Source organism: Crassostrea angulata, chromosome 8 (genome assembly GCF_025612915.1).
Source record: "Crassostrea angulata isolate pt1a10 chromosome 8, ASM2561291v2, whole genome shotgun sequence".
In the NCBI taxonomy this organism is placed as follows: Eukaryota; Metazoa; Mollusca; class Bivalvia; order Ostreida; family Ostreidae; genus Magallana; species Magallana angulata.
The window spans coordinates 19818695-19840429 of record NC_069118.1 but is presented as its reverse complement, the minus strand read 5'-3'; the positions used below and the strand labels follow the sequence as shown (position 1 = coordinate 19840429).

General features: G+C 33.1%; 1 pseudogene; it reads right to left on the bottom strand.

Annotated features, from left to right (window-relative positions):
* Window positions 1-207: 207 nt before the first annotated feature.
* On the bottom strand, window positions 208-21462 carry LOC128160761 (adhesive plaque matrix protein 2-like; annotated as a pseudogene).
* Between the last annotated feature and the right edge of the window lie 273 nt (window positions 21463-21735).

Here is a 21735-nt window from a genome sequence, read left to right as displayed (position 1 = left end):
AACTATTTGCATGGTTCAATATTAAAGGAAAACATGTCCCTCCATTTGCACAAATGTTCGTTTGACAGGGATCTGGAATATCACAGTTATGACCAATCCATCCATCTGTACATTCACAGTGGTACGCCGAAGTTGACAAGTCCGCTGAACAGATTCCGTGGTGACTACAAGTAATATTTTCGCATGCATTGACTTGACAAGTTTCCCCTAACCACTGCGTATCACAAATGCAATGATATGAACCAAGCCTGTTTTTACAAGTTCCATGCTTTCCACAAGGTGAACTGTAACAAAAATCTTGAATACTGCAAAATGAACCAATCCAAACAGATATACAAGAGCAGCTAACATTAGACTGAACCATGGAACAAATGCCGTGCCAATTACAAGGGTTATCCAAAACACAAACGTTCCTTTCATTACACTTGTGACCCGTCCACATGTGCATGCAGTTGCACTCGTAACCATTTGAATGTGATATACATGTTCCATTATTTTCGCATGGATTTTCGAAACAAAAATTATACTTTTCGCATTGATATCCGATGTAACCGTCGTCACAAAAGCAGGTAAAGTTAAGAGGATTATTTTGACATAAACCGTGATGTCCGCATGGTGAACTAGAACAAAAATCAACCGATGAGCAGTTGTCACCAGCCCAACCAACATCACATATGCATGTAAACCCGCTTTCTGTATTACTGCATTTTCCGTGCCCCCCACATGGACTTTGAGAGCAATAATTAACCTTAGTACAGTAGATACCATATAACCCAGTAGGGCAATCGCATGAGTATCCATTTAAGGTTTCTATGCATAAACGAGGAAATGCACAAGTGATGTTTTTACAAAAATTAGTTATATTGCACGATTTACCGAAACGGTCCTTTTCACAGAGGCAAAAATAATCGTATTTTCCAGAAAAGCATGTCCCATGGTTGGAACAGGTAATATCATGACAGTAATCATAGTGTTCGCATTCTGAACCTAGCCATCCTTTCTCACATTCACACAAATAACCCTTTGAATTGCTTTCTGGATAACATTTTCCATGATTATTGCAAGAAGATAATTTACATTGTTGTTTAATTAGTGACGTGGGGGTAAACGGAAAATATGATGATGTCGGATAATAACCCACTGATTGACAAAGGTTTCCAAAGAAACCTGGTAAACAAATACACGTATAGTTAGATATTCCATTTAGACACGTTGCGCCATTCTGACAATTATTACTAGAACCAAAAGTATGTTCACAATTCGTTCCAGTATATCCTAGATTACATGTACAATTGTATGAATTGCGGTTATTGCGACATACGCCTTTATAAGAGCAGTTATTGGTGTAGCAATAATCCATTATTTCGCAGTTTTGACCGGTATAACCACCACTACAGACACATGTATAGCTGTTAACTTCGTAATGGCACCGACCATGATTTGAACAATGTTGATTGTGGCAGTGATCTACTGCATTACAGATACGACCCGTGAATCCAATTGGACATGTACATTGGAAACCATTATGAGTATTTGTACAGTTTCCATGTGTACACGGGTTAATGTGACAAACATTTCTGTTTTCACAGTTTTGTCCATAGTAATCTGGTAAACATTGACAAATATAATCATTTCTATTGTTAATAAAAACATTTTCCATGGCCGTTGCAATTTTGCCCATTACAAAAATTACGTTTTTCACACAATACTCCGGTGTAATCTATGGGACACGTACAGGTATAGTTTAATGATTCTGATACTACTTGACAAGTTGATCCATGCTGACACTTGTGATTATAGCAGCTGTCGTGCTCACAATCTTTTCCAGAGTAACCAGTTCTACAGTGGCACGAATAAGTATTCCCACCATTCTGACAAGTTCCTCGCGAATGGCAATTCTGGCCGTGATAGTAATTACGTGTTTGACAGTGATTTTCAATAAACCTAGGATCACATTTACATGTATAGTCTGAATGACCATTAACACATGTTGCATTATTTTGACATTGGTTTGAATGACAGTAAGTGTGTTCACAATCGTGTCCTGTGTAACCAGCGTTGCTGTGACATGAGTAAGAGCTTTCCCTGTTTTGACACCTGCCATGATGAAAACAGGTTTTACCAAAACAATAATCATGCTCACAGTCTTTACCAGTATATCCAGAATGACAAGTACATTTATAGGTGTCGTTGATTACACGGCATGTTCCATGATTTGAGCAATTCTTCGTATAGCAATAATTTGTAGTTTCACAATTTTGGCCAGTATATTGTGCATCACAATGACAAGTATATGTATTAGTGTCACTTGTACAGTTTCCTTTGTTGTTACAGTTCTTTACAGTCAGTGCCTTTGAATCCACCAATACAATTGCATCTATATCCATTACTTAGTATCTTGCATGATCCATGGTTGCTACATTCATTTCCTGCACAGTAGTTAAAAGCTTTGCATGTTGGACCCATAAAATTATTTACGCAGTTGCATGAAAAGTTGGATGCAGTGTTTATACATATGCCTGAATTATGACATGGATTGCTAGCACAAAAATCATTTTGTTCACAAAATTGTCCATAAAATCCCTTTGGACAATAACATTTATAATTTGATTCCCCGATTACACATGTTGAATTATTTTTACATTGATTGTTTAAACAAAATTGTTTACGGAACAATCCGTTCCAGAGTAGCCATTGTTGCATTGGCACATTGGTTTTCTGTGTCTCACAATGCATTTACCATGATTACCACACGTGACACCATTGCAGCTGGTCCCAGTTAAATGTTCACAGTTTACCCCCCACGTTCCCCGTCGACAATTACAGTGATAACTACCTATTGTGTTAACGCACTCTCCTCCATTACAAGGCTCTAACAGACACTCATCTTCATCTAATTGACACTTTCGACCGTAGACAGATGCCGGACAGGTACAATAAAAACTACCAGCAGTGTTTGTACAGTTACCGCGGCTGCAGAAACTTTTTGTATTGCATTCATTGATATCATGGTCACAGTTTCTACCTGTCCAACCTGTTAAGGTAAAATCAACTTTATTTTAAGATAATACGAAAGAGTAACAGAGGATAAAACATGATTAGTTTCAATAAATAACGTACCCATTGCACAGTAGGTGTGTCCATTAACGACACATTTTCTTGGATTACCGGGACAATGAGCGCGACAATCTGATCCATAGTAACCTTCTGAACAGTAAGCCTTGTATGTGATCTGAATGCTGGAATACATACAATTAAACATATGTAGGTACTTTCAATAGTTTTATTGAAAACATTATATTACAATTAAACATAACGACGATACTTCTATGAACGTAGGGACAGAAAAAAAATCTTATAAGTATGATAGTATCAAACATATTTCTATATTTATACATTATATAACAATTAAACATAATGATACTTTTATGAAAATAGAGATGAAAAAATCTTATAAAAATGTTATTTGATCTTTCATGCTTAAGTGATAGAATAATTATTTTCAATTTGTTCCTCATTTTATGAGGATTGAAAGATTATCAAAAAAGTTTACAAAATAAAATTACAACAGCCTCGATTGAATTAATCATTTTGTGAGTTCGATACGGAGACCTTGCCAGCAAAAACAATATTCCCCTAGTCGAATACACTTATACTTATTGTTAGATCATTATCAACCAACAAAGTGCCTATTGACTTTTCCGTTTTCCTGACTTCAACTAAGAGCACCCGGCGGGTGTGAGCAGTCAGCAAAAGATGCTAATTCCTCCATGGTACCTGCCCCTACCTCTAATTCTTGCAAAGGTCCTTGCTTCCTCTGCACATGTTTTGTATTTTTCTTTGGACTTTTTTTTTACATTGTTCGCTATCATCACATTTCATTAAATACTTTACCGTCTATACTATAAAAAAATGTCAGATATTTTACAATTTATTTTGTTTCTAAGAACACTGATTAAACATCAATTCTTAAGATATTAGTTCTTTTAAAAGATTATTAAAGTTTATATAAAGGGATTTTAAATGTATATCAAAACCTGAATGTAGTTACATCCTTCGTAAAATCAGCCATTAATTTCTTCTGTTCCCAGTACTGCGACAATACGTTGTCTCCTATATATTCTCAGTTTGTAATCAGAAATATCAGACTGGTGGATGAGTGGAACTGATGATGGCTGTAGGTCTCCCACGCTGATTAAAATCCTGTCTACATATTTATTCTTCGAAGACAACAATTAATATATAATAATTTATTTCAACCATACGATCAAAATGAAACACGTCCGACAGATAAGTATTATCAAAACCTAAAAAAAAATAGATATTCAAATGTACAATAATAAGACATGTTACCCATTAGTCGACGTTTAGATACTGAGGATTTGTTGAGTTGCCAACTTTGGATCCATACACAACATCATTTCGTTTCATATCAAGTGTTGTGGTAAGGCTGGTTTGACAATGATTTTTGTCTCTAGTATAAAACAAAAGATAAAGAATAAATAATTAGAGCTCCTACACATTCTTTTTTACATATCCAATAGTACATGTATGTAATACATGTTAAGTTTATTATATGTCCTTATGATTAAAAGCTTACAGCAAGCAGTGGCTAAAGAAGCAAATTCTAAAATCGGTGCGCGGAAGGAAGATCATGCTTAATTCATAGATTGCGAAGAGAAAGAAAAGCCTTTTTGTGAGCATCACGGCATTTTTTTCAATTTCCGTTGTGCTCTGCCAAAAACTGGCTGACCTTCACTCGGATATTATGGTTTCTTGAGGTTTGTTAACTTCCGTAGGATTTCGTAGAAAGTCACATTGACATGTTTCTTAAATGTAGAGATGTATCATTATACATCTGTACTGCGTGCAGCGTGTAATGATTACTTGCTATTCAAATGTAATCTGCGATCCATCGGCTAAATAGTTTTTATTTTAATTTGTTTAAGGCATAAATAACTTCAAATTCAAGCATTTAAATGTTAAAATTTATCCATGTGGTAGTTGCAAATCCAAAAATTTGGATCAATAATTACAAGCAAATTATCGTTTACTGATTTTAATAATCAAATTTCAAAGTAAAAGACTGTTTAAATGTGGGGCAAGTCAATTGGATGTAAATGACAATGGTGCAAAAATATATGCAGTCCTGTTGCGCTCGCCCCAATGGTCACACGTGGACCGGTTTACACAGTTTGGTACAGTGTGTACCAGAAACACCCTGACAGCAGTCGTCCATCGCTCCTCACTTCATTGACGTGGAAAAAGAAGGTCATCTTCCCTAATGCAACCTTGAAAAAAAAATTATTGGTGTACAATTATAAAGTGAATGCAATAAAACGCTGAAAGTTTTTTTAGTAAAAATTGTATTAACCGGTAAACCTTTTCGGGAGTGTATATTTCGTTATAATTGTTTAACAATTTTTGTTATACTTTATGGATATTATACCATATTTAAAACACGGAAATCTGAATTATTAATTGCAGTGTTTGCATGACATTTATTTCTCTGAGACAGGTACTAAAACTCTGAGACAGCATCTGGCGAACTTTTATCCCCATTTGTAGACAATTTAATGATTTTGAAAAAAAAAAATTCTCGATATTTTTAAAAGTAGGTATTTTTTTGGATGGGGGTTACTTGTATATATAAGAAAAGAGTTTAAATTTTCTGTATTTTGAAACTGTTTGCAATAGTTAACATTCTTTTACGATGTTTTACAATTTCATCTGAGGACTTCAAAGAGATATTAAAATGCAATAGGGTAAATAATTAATCATGTACTCCAAACAATGTTATGATTAGAATAATTCAAGCTATGTTAAGCCCCTTTCACAATTGGCGCACGAGCAGAAGCGATTGAATATTCGTGCGATCGATAAAATTAGATATGAATCGTAAACTGTTGCCGAAATAATTGCATTTGAAAAAAGTATTCGTACGAAATTCGCACGATCTAAGCGAGCGTTGTGCGATATGAACGCATTAAATCTTGCGATATATCTTGCGTCTATATGCGACTGTTGAACAATGAAAGCGATTGTTGAAAGACAATGCGATAGGATCGCGCGAGAGACATGCGCCAATGCGATTGGACGTGCGATCATGCGTTCCATGGTACGAATGCTCGTGCGAGTCAGAAGGGGTATATATACCGCCCATTTCCGACGCTCTTTAGTATACATAGTTGAAAGCGAGAGAACATGCCGCCCAAGAAGAAACAGAGATGCAGCAGCATTTATTAGTATACCTAAATATGAGTATTCTATTATATTTGATTGGTCTAGATAGTCACGTGCACGTGACAGGGCGATTTCATAGGAATAAAAAAGCCGATATGAGCACAAGATGTAGACAAGTATGATTAAATCAAAACTGTTTAATCGTTATGATTCTCTATATATCACAAAACCAACTTAACTATCTATGATTCGAAATTATGAAAGAAAATTGAGAGTAACAGAGGAAATCAAACAATATTTAGAAATCAACGTATTTTGTATAATCATATGTTGTTCGTTTATTGCATTAATGTTCAGGGAATATGAAGATTTTTTCCCCAAGAAATAACTAATTTCCCGCGGGCGATGAGGAAATATGATTTTTTTTTTTTGAGAAATAAATCTTCATATTTCCCCCATCATCATGCAATAAATGTATATTGTTGAATTGTGGTCTGAAACAGAGATGCTTATACAGGGTATATAAACTAGTGGCAAAGCATGGCATACATGTATTACAGATAAGTCGTGCAATGACAGTAAAACGTTGCAAGATAACACGAGACATGTTGAGCAACAGTCTCATGGTCGTACAATACACGCATTAACGACTGCGATTCATCTTACGACCTTTAAAAATCGTGCATCACTCTTGCGAATACACAAAACGTTGTAACACGTTCGTACTGAATAGTGTGCATGTCCAATATTTTGAGGAGACTTGATGCGATCACTAAAACGCATGCAACGAATGCGAGAGGTCGTGCAACGTATGCGAGAGCTCGTACTACGTATGAGAGAGCTCGTGCGAATCTAAAAAATTCCGGTTGCAAAGTGTTGTAAAGTGTTCGTGCGCCAATTGTGAAAGGGGCTTTACATATTCTAAATACCTCTATGAAATTACGAAAAATTTATTTCTAACCTTAGTTACAATTGTCGAGAAGATAATAAGACACATAAATTTCAACCCAATCATAATGAAACGAAGTGTGCAGTATTTTCTATTCAATATATAGAATACTTCATATGTTATCTGGGAAAATGATAACATAACGATAAACAATTATATTTGATCTGTTTGCTTAGCCAGTGTGATCTTCATGTCAGCTTACTAGTTGATAAAATTGTTAAATCACTGGAAAAACTGAGAACAAGTTAATCAATTTATTCTAGTTTAATGGCCGTTTATATTCATAAAAAAGTTTACAAGGCTAGTATTTATTTGACGTTTTACTGCGTGAAAAATTACATCAAATTGAAGAAAAATGGCGTTCGTTTCTCTGCTGACTGTAAATCTCCGGATTGGTATCGATATTAAACTAAATATTTTGTAGTAAAGCATACAATCCAGATTGGGTCTAAATTGTAAATATATTGTATATTGACTAGACGTATAACAAGGAATTTTATAGTGTGTGCATTAAAATTCATTGTCATTTTATAATCAAAAAACACTCTCTACTCTCTACGACGTTTTTCAATGCACGAGTCGACGTAGCTTGTGTGATCTTGTACAATATTGATTCTTGATAAACATGATAATCACATCCGACAATGGCACTTCAGACATGTTCATAAGTAACGCTAAGTATAAGTCTTTAAATTACATATAGTATCTACAGGAAAACGCAGCATTTTTAAGGCTTACTGTGAAAATATCAACGGATTTAAACGTTGAGAAAACGATGGATCTGTTATTACAAAATCTATATGCAAATTTATTTTATTAAATGAAACAGCATGATAAATGCCACTTTGCATGACATTTAGTGTGGTACAACTAAGCAAACCTTAAAAGTGCTACGAACATTACAAAATTGGCTCTCAATCTATGATTCCTATAATTACTGTACATGGTGTGAAGCATAATGCGAACCAGCAAAGATAGCTTGACCGAAACATTGCAAATAATTAAAAATAAATCCACAAAGTTTGGGCCATTTTTCTTCCATTCAAATCGGGTGTTTATTGGAAAATTTACTGGTTAACTCTCAATATTTTGAATTTACCTAAAAATTAATAACAAGCCGAATCATCCTTCATAAATCCTGTTATTGGCAATTTGATTGGTCGTGGGTGAGGTTTTGTTGGCGATCACTTATATATTTTACTTTCACGAGCTGTAGATAAAGCACAAGCTATATTTGATATAATACGAGAATATCTAATAAGATATCAATTTGGATCTTTATGAAATCGAACCACCTTGATCTAGTACTGTCTGCTACAGCAATGCTTTGAAATCTTATTGAATTATTTTTTTTTAATTTTCACTTTTAGGCATAAAGCATGTCTCTGTCAATTTTCCTGAAATAATTGTATTTTTGGCTAACATTCATTGATTGATTAACAAATGAAACAACAACAATCTATATTTATAAACACGTAATGTCAAATAAAAATAAATTATTTCCTGGACTTTAGTTTATTTATCAACAAATATTTTCGATGTTTTGATCATGTCCATATTTGCCAGTTTATTTAATGTCTTGAATAGAGAGAGGGTGGTCTAAGTTTCAAAACATTTAGTTAAAAAGAAATAGAATATACATTTTGACTTCATTTGCATCCAAATGTTTGTATGTTTTTTCAAATTAAACAAAACTGAATTTGATCTTTATGTCATAAAATCTTTATAAGCTTTATGATATGTGAAATTCTGCAAGCGTAGTCACTAATTTATTGCAAATGTTAACTCAACCATGTAAAATATAGTTAATGTCAAATAACGACACAAATGAATAGTAATTGTGTAATGTTCATTCTGCAAACATGCTTCCTTATTTGAACTTATAAGAAAACGCAATAATTCTGTGTAAAAACATCGTTATATATTTATGATTCTGAACGACTTGTCATTCCCATTTAAAGGGTATCACAAGATAAAGCTATCTTATTGGCATAGTCATGCCATTCCGTGACCTTTTTAGATCTTTGAATTGAAACGCAGTTGATTAAACGGCCAATGTTTATCCTGTGTATTATAAAGGATGAAAAAGGGTAATGATGAAGAATATATATATATATATATATATATATATATATATATATATATATATATATATATATATATATATATATATATATATATATATATATATAAAGCGTTTGCTATATCAGGAGTGCTTAAATCCCGTATCTTATACTTATATTAAAATAACGTAACAGGTATGGATGATATCTTTACTCTTAACAGAATGTTTTCAAACAGATAATCTTTCTTTTAAAATCATTAAGATAGATTATAAGTTACTTTTGTTTTGTTTAATTTTTGTCCTGCCGAGACAAAGTTGTGTAGTTGTCTCAGTTGGGATGATATTCATTAAAATTCATCAAGTCTTAGATTCACTCACTGAAGAAATGTCAAGGGGATGGAAACAAAACGGGGCAAATACTATCTTTTTAACATTACAGTGTAACAGAATTTGATGAAAAATAATTCGACTGACAAAAAATTTAGAATGGCACAACGCGTTGTATTTAGATAATTGGCACGTTCCCTGCAAACGAAAATAGAATAAAATTTGTTAAAACGTAAATGAAAATATGTGGTATCAAAACGCCAAAAATGAAATCAAAAGTACATCAAGCAATGAGTTACTCTTCCATGTTACGACTGTTAAACTCAATGGATGTAATGCAAGTTTTCTATTGCCTGTACAACCATATATTTTTGTGTTAGCATGTTCATATTCCACACCGTTTTTATTCCATCGGATGTAAATGGAAGTTATAAATCATTTTTTTCCCCAAAATTAAACAAATCCATCTTTACAATGCATGATAAAATTAACAGCATTTTAATCGGGTTTTTTCTGCTATTTGCATTGAGGAATTGTAATATCATTTCACAAAAGAGGCAATTGATAAATAAATTGCATGAATATATTTCCCAAACACACGTAAATCCATCAGTACAAATGTGGTATAGTCTTGACAGAGAAAGCCATTTACTTTGTTAACGCATGACGTATTTTTGGGACATGGGTCCCTGGTGCTCTCATTGACGTCAAGTTCGCAATGAAAATCAGTGGTTGCTCGGATACTACAATGCCAAAAAATTACGGACATTTCCATGTTGTACTGATAAACTAAGACATTTAATGACAATGTATTAACATTACTGATGAACTCAGAAAAGGACTGACGTTTTTACTGTCGGTACTTATAAACTTAGAAAATTACTGATAAAACTAAGACACTACTAAAAGACATTTACTGATACATTTTACTGACGGAACTGAGAAAATGAGATAAGTACTGACAAGTGCTAGTAAGTACTGAGCCTATTTATTTTGCTTTTACTGAGTTGGAAAATTGTTCTTGAGTTTGTTTTACCTTGAGCGTTAAATTTCACAAAGATCTGACTACATATCTAAAATTGTTTTACATGAATTAATGGAAAGTTAAGATATAGTTTTATTCTGGATACTGGTTTATTTTACTAGTTGCATCTAATTCTTTTTATTCTATTTTAAAAAACAGCATTCGTATATTCTATCTATGTATGATAAGCATGAAATTGCTTAAATTAGTTTAAGTCATCTGAAGCTAAGGAATGTAACAGTAGTTGATTAATGTATTGTCGAATATGAAAGAGGTATGTTATGAAAGAGGGGTTGTTAACTGTACGTGTACGTTTGTGTTCACTCTCGGACTTCATTTTTTTTTATATTCTGTGTTTAATTATTTTTCTCTAAATATGAAAGAATTGCCAATTTTTATGCTTTCTTTAAGTCAATGTCAGTGTGTTTGTTTGCATTGATCATAAGAACATAATTTTATATAACGCTTACAGAGTCCTTCAGTCCACGAAATGTCACATAGGAGCGAAAAGTTACCTTCACTGATCACACACGTCCCTTGCAATCCACATAGAGAGTACTTGCATCCAACAACATCTTTCTGACAATAGGCAATAGTTCCTTCCCAGTGCTGGGAACATGAACAACTATAACCTTTTATCTTATCAACGCATGAACAATTATTTTTGCAAGGGCTTGATAGACATTCGTTTTTATTTACCTCGCATTATAACCCTTGCCATCCTTAAAATTTTTTTTTTATTATTAACATAAAACCATTATTTGTTACACGTGTCTTTTATCAAACATTCGTCTACGTCTTTCTCGCATTGCTGCCCTTTTACACTCTCATACATTAACATTCAGCTGTAACTGGTCCATTAATGATTTAATTTAAAAAAAAAAAGTGAATTGATTAAATTATTTACATGGTTCAATATCAAAGGGGAACATGTTCCTCAATTTTCACAAATGTGAGATCTGATATATCACTTGTTACGACCAATCCATCCATCTGTACATTCACAGTGGTACATTGAAGTGGACAAATCCACTAAACAGATTCCACGGTAACTATAGCTGATATTTTCGCATGCATTGAATTGATCAGAGTTATGCACTAAATAATGTGTATCACAAATGCAATGATATAATTTAAGGATGTTTTTACAAGCTCTATGTTTTCCACAAGGTCAACTGTAACAAAATCTGGAATATTGCAAAATGAACCAACCCAACAAAATATAAAAAGACAACTAAAAATCGACTAAAACGTGAAACAATTTCCATGCAAATTGCCAAAACTTTTTGTTCTTTACACTTCTAGCCCGTTCACATTCGCTTGCAGCTGCACTCGTAACCATTAAAATATGAAATACATGTTCCATTATTTTAGCATGGATTTCCATACAAAAATACAAATATGTAATAACGCAAAACACAAAAATTTTACTCTTTGCATTGATCACGTATGAAACCGTCGTCACACAAACAAGTAATATTATGAGGATTATTTTGACAAATGCCATGCTCTCCACATGGTAAATTAGAACATAAATCAGTTGATGAACAGTTGGCACTAACCCAATCAATATCAAAGATTCACATAAATCTGCTTTCCGTATTTCTGCATGTTCCGTGGACCCCACATTGACTATGAAACCAATGATTAACTTCTTTACAGTGAATACCATATAAACCAACTGTAGAATTGCATGAATATCCATTTAAAGCTTTTATGCACATAATTTTGAGGAAATGCACAAGTGATACATTCACAAAAATTAGTTAGATTGCGTATTTTCCTACATGGTCCTTTTCTTTTTGACAATAAAAAATAAAAAATATCTATATGTGAAATAAGGGATTTTTTATAATCTTCTAAATTCTTTCATCTGTAAATCTGACTAAATACGATGTGTCATATACCAACAACTGTGCTTAACGTCTACATATAACTTCATATTAAAACTGGGTAACATGGTTAATTAAAGTATTAATGTATTCACGCAAAATATGCAAAATAGTGTCAAATGGGAATTACTCGTCTGTGATTTGTTCAATCTTCCTGTAGAAACATAGTTATTTTCCATTAAAAGGATAAGTCAAACCAAGAAAGTATTTTAACATACAAAACTAAAAATGATACGTCGATAATATACGTACGTTCACTTTTAAACATGACTCGTCCTTGATCCTTGAAAACATGATTCTTAATTGGATTACGAATGGGTTCCTATGTCATATTTATATTATATATATAGAGAGAGAGAAAGAGAGAGAGAGAGATAAGCCAATTGACATGTCAAATATTTTACAATTAAAAACACTGCATTAGTTGTTTGGTCACCCTAATTCATGTAAGATACCTTCTAGTTACAGGATTTGGCAGGTTAAATGAGAAAAAAATGGGTACTTGGAATCAGCAGGATTATAATAAAAAGCACGAAAAGCACTCTTTATTATAGTAAACAAGTCTCGAAAAGCAATGATGAAGAATACTACTTATGATTTCAATGCTTGCATGACCAGTATGTGACCTCAATTATGACTGTGTAACGTTAAATATTTACATATTCACTGTATTTCCCTTATTACATAGATTGACCAAAAAATGCTAATAGTTCATATAAGCTTGGTACAACTTAAAACTTAAAGTGCACCTTCTATTATTTTCTATAAATGCGTTAAAAGTAGCTCATCCTTCTAATTAAAATCGTTTAACGGATTTGCATAAGATGATTGTGCATAAGATGATAAATCATTATTATTTACTATAGTTTCATAACATAATAACACGATACCATGTTATATACGCACTAGCATAGACGAGTATTGTTTAAATGATAAAGTATTTTTAATAATGCTTTGTAATTATATGCACTGGTGATTGATTTTCAGTTGTAAAGATTTTTATTAAAATTCGCTACTTAATCATTGTTTTGTAATTTTTTGTGTATTTTTGAATTTATAAATAGATAATTTTCACCCTCTTATTTTAATATATTTCCAAATACAATGATAATAAAAAGAGATGAATACCATTGGAAATTGTCTAGTACATGTGTACGTTATTCTATCATCATATTTTTAATGCAAAACATTTAATAAAACAAAAAAAATATTTGATCTTGATATTCTTCGTTTTCGATGACTTTGGACTGCTCTTTAATTTAAAACGAACAATCCAGGGGAAAACAGTAGATTACAACACAGAGCAAAATCGTAAAGTTTATCGGATTGACCCAGAAAACACCATCGTTATATTAAACATTCTAGGGTAAGGTTCACATGGAAATCAATTTGTATGATAACGGTTATTTGCACATGTAGATAAAACTTCGGTGTTTTTCTCTTAATATAAGTCTAGTACATTTAATATTGTGTTGTGTATTTTATTTAATGTATATTCATTCTTTAGTGATTAAATCGGTTACTACAAAAATAAATAAGTCATACTCAGCTCAACGTGTTACGTTTTCGTGCAATGAAACAATATATTTTTTTTTTTGTGGGCTTGTATTTTGCTTTTAACAGAGCTGATTGTAATAGATGTCCCTTAAGTTCAGTAGGTAGAATATGATCAATGTAGATTTGTATTCTTCAAAACATTAGTTTAGTTACCCTTGCATCTTCAGGTAAAACGTGTATTTTACATGTTGCGAACATGTTCTTTGGTTTCAGCTTGTTAGTAAATTAACATTATTTTTCTTAATTCTCGTCAAAATTCCTCCGGACTGTGATCTGATAGTAAATTAATGTTTATCAAACGCTATAAATGTAACAAAGAAATAGAACATTAAAGTAATCAAGTGTAGATATATTCTTATTAGAAAGGCAGGATTGAAGGACTATGGTTTCAGGTAATAAGTGAGTTTGAAATTAATGTAGTTAATGTAATTACATAGCAATAGCTGTTTAACGCAGGTGAATGAATGGGCCTTTACCTGGTCGATGGTCGGTTAAGGAAAAATCATATTATACGCCTTATATATGCTATATGAGTTAGAGATTGACAGTCAAAATACATGTACAAGTCGTCCGTCTAATCCGTCACGTTTTTGCCTCCCTGTCATATGTAGGTTGATATTAACTTCAAATTATCAATAAGGACTTTCCCCTTTTTAACGTGTACAGAGTTGAGAGTATCTGTTTATATTTTTTTGTTACAAACTGGAATAAATGTGCTAAATATAGCAAGTGTTGAGCTACATGTAATTCCCTAGTAATCGCCCGAAGAGAAAAATACCGAAGAAGTTAAAAACTCGGCGGTTATACTTTTTTAAAACGTTAATAAAAATAAATTAAAATGGAAGTTGTTAATTGTTTATGTTTCCAAAATTATTAAAGCACATTCATTTTGGAAAAAAGAGTTAAATTTGTACAAAAACCGGGTCATGAAGATGCGTTATACAACAAGTTTTTTTTAAAGGAAGTGTCGATCAATACCTGCGATACAGTACATTAAAAAATTAGCGGAAAATTCTTTTTATGTAACCATTTTTCTTGTACTTTTCCCAAAGGTATTTGTCAAAACTGAAGGACTCTTCAATCCATTGGAAATACATAACAATAACAGTCCTTATCAAGGAACTTTATTTTAGAATGTAAACGTAAACATTTTGTCACCAAAAGATTTAGCTTTTAACGTTTAACTTAACCAGTTCTTTGAAGTACGTTGTCGTCTATCATTAGAGTGTAGAATTTCGGGTTGATGGTCTTTTAGTTGAAGGGAAGATGTCTGTACGTCTCCCACAGCAATTCAGAACAACTCTTTTTAGACATAATTAATACACGTTGGTATAACAGTTTAACTATTCCTATATTAATAAACAGGTAGGGGGCCACGTAGACATGTACATGATACATGTATAAATTTAGGCCAGCATTTTTTTATTTTTAGGTTTATAAACCCGCCGCTCGGTTTTCTGAGTTTTTAGAAAAAAAATAAAATTACAAAAAAGATCCTTTTTTTCCCCCGACAGCCAATTTTTCCTAGTAGGAAAAGTGTATCGTCATTGTTATCACAGAGGCATTAAATCTGCTTTTTTTGTGTCATGATAGCCTAAAAATTTCTTAGGCATCTTTTTCTCGTGCTACATTCTTCAGAGAAGCTTACTCTGCTGTAAGTTTCATACTTTGAAGTTTTACCGACAGTGTTGACCAGTGCGACGTGGCTAGACGAGATAGTCACACCTCACTGAACATGGCTTCGATAGTTACCTGTGCAGCTGTTTTCAAGTACATCAATGTAAAATGATTCCCTTTCTTTTTGTGTTGAATTGGCATATGTATTCATTGGCTTTTTTTTTTTAAATTTATTTTACAGAGAGAGAGAGAGAGAGAGAGAGAGAGAGAGAGAGAGAGAGAGAGAGAGAGAGAGAGAGAGAGAGAGAGATGTATTAGAGATATTCTGCAGTAACTATTCTCATGAACACATTTTAAAGTGACCTGCCTAGTGAATTTAAAAAAAAATCATATTTTTGTTTGTGCATTTTCCGTTATTTTCAATTAAAATGTACCATTACATAATTAATTGCATAGTTGTACTTTGTACATGGAAATTCAACAGGATAAAATACATGCACACATATAGTTGCAGTGATTCTATAGAGTCTGTTCACATTCACAATGTTATGTTTGAGTTTTCTCACATATAAACACCCAAACCAATTTTGTAAAAAAAAAAATGTGAGAGATCAATGAAGTTGAATATTTTTTAACTGCAGAAAACATGAAAGTAATAAACATTTTGTATATTAATAATTAAATACTAGTATCATACAGGAGAAAACATTATTACTTTATGTACATAAAATTTAGGTTGTTTTTTTTTTAAATGAAATGTTGACATGTCCGACAATAGTTTGACTGGTAACTTTGAATCTTGGGCTAGTAACTTTGTGGCCAAATTTTGTAATTGCACACCCCTGACATTGCTATATGTACATGTAATATCAAAGCTGTATGTCTAATATTCTATTGTACTATTTCAGAGATATGTTACACAGATGACATACTTTTCACATGCTACACTTGATGCAGTTACACACCACTATCATGAAGTTGTCATTCATTTATATTAATATTAGAATAAAGATGATGTCATAAAAGTTTTTTTTTCTCCTACAGAACTTTACAATTTTGTGGTTCGTAAACCTAAAAGTAAAAAAATTGTAGGTCAAAAGAGATTTTTTTTTTTTTATTTCCTCCTCCTACGGAACTTTATCATTTTGTGGTTCGTAAACCTAAAAATAAAAAAATGCTGGCCTTATCATCAAAATGCATAAAACTAAATGTGCTAAATATGTAATAATCTGACATGTAAGGCAGGTGTGATTTTATTGTACATTTATATGCCTTTTATCAAGTGTTGTGGTAAAGATAACTAAAAGGATAACGTCTTTTCCCAAAAAAAAATCAAAATGAATTTTGAATGCAAGTGAGTTTCTTCGTTACACATCCATTGATTACGAGAGTGGAACTGTAAGTTTCTTATGGTTTTATTTAAAGAATAAGATCTCTTATGTATGAATATACACATGTACTACCTCAGATATACAGAGATGATCGGTTAAGTATAAATTTTCTTAGTCTTACAGCCAAAAACATTGAAGCCAAAGAAGCGGATCGGCGGACGTGCTACCGACATCAGAAAAAAATAGAAATGGCCTTTTGGAGGCCAACAGAGATCAAATTTTCTCTCTCCAAGAACATCGCATTGTCCGTATTTTCATACGAATGTTGGAGATGGAAGTTTACCACGACACTAGAAAAGAGGATTGACATCTGTCAGACCAACTGCCTCAGAGGGATTTTTAAGCTCAGATGGCAGCACCATTTTCCAAACAAGACAGGTCTGGAAATGATAGGAGCAGAAAATATCAGTAGCAAGAAAAAGGTGGGGATGATGGACTGGTCGGCCATGTGTTGAAGGTAGATCCGAAAGATGATTGTAATGTGGTCTTGGGGGAAGATAGGAAAGTGGGGTGACGTATGAGGTTAGAAAATAGCAAAATCACCCTAAGACGACATAACGTGTGGTGGAGGTTGAGCGCAGCGATGCAAGCTGAAGCTCTAAAGGACCATCGAGACGTTCCTCAATTTTATATAACTAGACTTTGACCCGTGCATGTACGGGTTGACGTTGCATATGATATAGGAAATTTACAAAATAGATTCAATATCATCGATACACCGTATTGTTGACATTAACGTAATCAAGCTTTAAGCCTAAAATAATGCTTTAATTTCACTACTCTCTGCTTAGTTAGATTAATCTGTGTTTCGGGACAGGCCTTCACCACCCCCGTTATGTAGCAAAGAATTGCAGAATCGCTCGGAAGCGATTTTGGAGAAAATTAATGAAGCTGCAATGAAAATTATGGTTAATTTATTCGTAAAAAAAAACATTTTGAGGCTGTAAAACCCCTTCTTCTAAAAATTTAATTCATATAAATAAAGAATTCAACACTTTTTTACCACCGTTTTTTACTCGCTACAATATTTACACACCATGTTGACATTCGGAACTCTCGGGATTTTTCATATTAACTGCACTGAGTTAGAGTTATCTCCCGTATTTTCTTTGTTGACAGAATACGCTTTATAGTAAATTTTCAATAAAAATTTACATGTATTTGTGTTAACGTTTCTGAGTTTATCAAAGCAAATGTGATATTAGGGAAACATAAACAATAGAGCCTCCCTTAATTCAGCGTGAATGTAATGTGCATGCGCAAGATTGTAAAATCCAAAAAATCCACATTATTTCCGGATTTTTGTTAGGAATTTTCGTTGATTATTAATGAGCGAAGCTTGATTGCGAAAAATAAAAACAAATTGGCACCATTGATGTTTTGAAATATATTTAACAAAACACAGTACTCTTCCGTTTTTCCGTAATAAGGCTAAAAAATTCGAGTCTCTCATTTTAATTTAGTAGTATAGATTTTCCTTGATACATTAATCCTTTTTTATTTGCATTTAAACTTATTAATTCCCAGAAATTTAGGATTTTAAAATAGCATGCAGAATGCATTTGAATGCTTATAAATAAAGCCATAGTATGTATATCAATGAAACACTTTTTATCTATGTTTTAAAAAATATCATATACAGTACCGATCAGTCCCAATCGAACAGAAAGTTAACCCCAGATTTCCTTTTGGCTTTACTCTGGGTTTACTCTGGGTTTACTAGAGGGGATCCAGAGTAAACCAAGAGTAAACACAAAGTAAACCCAGAGTGGTCACGCAGAATAAACCCCGATCAGAAGTATACCCCTAAAAGCATACGCTACAAATATATTCGGAATATACAAGAGGCAAGAATTACAGACAGTAAGATGGTAAGACAAATGATGGGTCTGCTTCACACTTCAGTGCACACAGTTGACCCCAAAAGCAATTCCCGAGTAAACCAAAAGTAAACCCCAAGACAAAAATTTTCAAAAAGCAGACCATGAGTAAACCCCAAATAAATCCAAAACGATATGATCCGTACTGTAACATGAAACTATAATTATGGAATCACTTAGTAGAAATTTCCACATTGTAGAGATATGAAATAGAAAATTATGGAAGATAGGTCGCGTCTGACCTTAAAACGAGGCACGACGTTCAGCCAAAGAACAGGCCTAGTGGGAAAAAATGTTCGAGCCACGTGTGCCTTTTGGCATAGAAAAAAAAATCAAATGAGTACATTAAATTTAATAATGTAAAAGTCCTTAGGAAGAAGCGACATTATTCATGTCATAACAGACAATTTTGATTATTATTTTTAGGCATTTTTTCCCCAAATTGCTAACAGCATTGTCCATCGGTCATTTGTCAATAAATTAATTGACTTCTTTTCTTTCGATGACCCTTTACAGCGTATATACCAATCTATCCACCACCATCCCTGCCTGTTCTCCAGGTACGCCATAGTAGTGCCAAACTGGTTCAGCACTCTTATTGATATCACTTTATTGTTGTTACCATTTCCCCATCCAGCATTTATAAACAGTTCACATTTGCATTGTTTACAATTCTTGGCAGAGTTTACAACTCCCATTTTAGCCGCACATCTGTGCTGGAAAATTCTACCACGTAGATATACCAACTATATCTGGCTCGATTCAATACAACAACAACACCTGTTGTGGCAATGTCCCTTACATCGGGAAGATTCTACCACGTGGATTCTTTAAAATTGGTAGCCTTTAACATCTTATGACTGACATTATCTGGCCCAATCCTTTGTTCACGGGAAGAATAGAAATAAAGTCAATAATATCTTGTTCTATGATAACAATTTTATCAAAAATTACAAAATAAAATAAATTTTAGTAATGTTGGTTCCTCATGAGTAAATGAAATTGGTGCAAAATATATATAATATCATTATAGGGTATTTTTAAAACACCAACTTGAACATTTTGTAGTGGTAGTATTTCGGTCCTACCTTTACATTTTATGGAATTTTTGGAACTTTTGATACTAGCGTTCATAAGATAAATTTCGATATTGCTATAATAGTTTGATATCGCTTTTATTAATATTGTTTACTTTATTATGTAGCTTTTGCACTTGTTTAAATGTAAAGCGTTTTATGGATTATGTCCTCTAGATTTCCAAATTCGTCTGATTACCTCAAGAAAAATCATTATAAGAACAAAGTTTTGAAAAACTAACGCATAAATAACGATTTCTTTATTAACCAAATAACATGATATATATAATGTTTCCCAGTTTTAATAATTTCTAGATAATATAATAACTTTCTTAGATGTGGGAAAATAGATGTACATAAAATTTTAGAATCAATTTCTTTTATCAAAAGTTTGTTTGTTGTGTCTAAACACACGCACGGTTATGTTCTTTTTCGGGAAAAAAATTGTGCATACAGGTTATATACTCATCTGTTGATCACAATTGATAAAATTGCCGTAAAGTAAATACACTTCGTTGGTAAAGGAAGCTCAATGATGCTCAATAGAAAGCTCAACATTCATTAAAATTATATTCGTTACACATTCGTAAAAACAGCTTAGGGAAATCAATCAAAGACCAATAAGCTGTTCTTTACGCTTTCATTCTGCCACCTTTAAGTAACTTAGTCAAAGGTGACTCGAAGCTCGTTTTTCCGTTAAGCCTCTTAAAGCTACATTTAAGGCGAACTTAAAGATAGTCATTCATTCTGTGCTCGCAATGAAAACCAGTCACTTGATCAGAGCATTTGCAGATGTATGACCCATATGTATTCAAACAAGTGCCACCATTTTTACAAGGAGACGATAAACACTCATCAATATCGAGATCGCAATGCCGACCTTTGAATCTATTGTCACAGATACAGTTATATGTGTCCTCTAGGTCAATGCAAGTAGCGTTATTTTTGCATGGCATAAAAGAGCATAATTTGACACGATACTCACAGTGTCTGCCTGTCCACAAAGTGTCACATAAACACGAAAAGTTGCCTTCACTGTTCACACAAGTTCCATAAAATCCACATGGAAGGTACCTACATTCGTTAACATCATTCTGACAAGAGTCGCCTTCCCAATATTTGGAACACGAACAACTATAACCATTAATCTTGTCAACGCATGTTCCGTTATTCTTGCAAGGACTTGAGAGACATTCGTTGATATTTTCTTCGCATTGCAACCCTTTCCAACCCTTTTCACATAGACATGCATTATTGCCTTTAATATTTACACAAGTTCCATGTCCGTTACACATATCAATAGAACAATTATTCCGTGTTTGACAATAATTTCCAACAAAACCATTGTCACATTTACATGTATAGGTTGAATTTCCATTGACACACGTTGCACCATTTTGACATTGATTTTCAAAACAGTGGATGTTGTCACAATCACGGCCCATATAACCAACGTCACACTGACATCTGTAGGAATTTTGTCCATTTTGACATTTGCCATGGTGGGAACATGTTGCATTGAAACAGTAATCATGTTCACAGTCTTTGCCAGTATATCCAGAGTGACAACTACATTTGTAAGCGGTAATTTCATTATGACATGTTCCATGATGAGAACAATTCTTCTTATAGCAATGATTTCTTATCTCACAGTTTTTGCCAATAAAGTCAGCACTGCAATTGCACGTATAGCCCTGAGTTCCTCTTATACAATTTCCATGGTTGTTACAATGTTTACCAAAACAATAATCAATGATTTCGCAACTTTGACCGA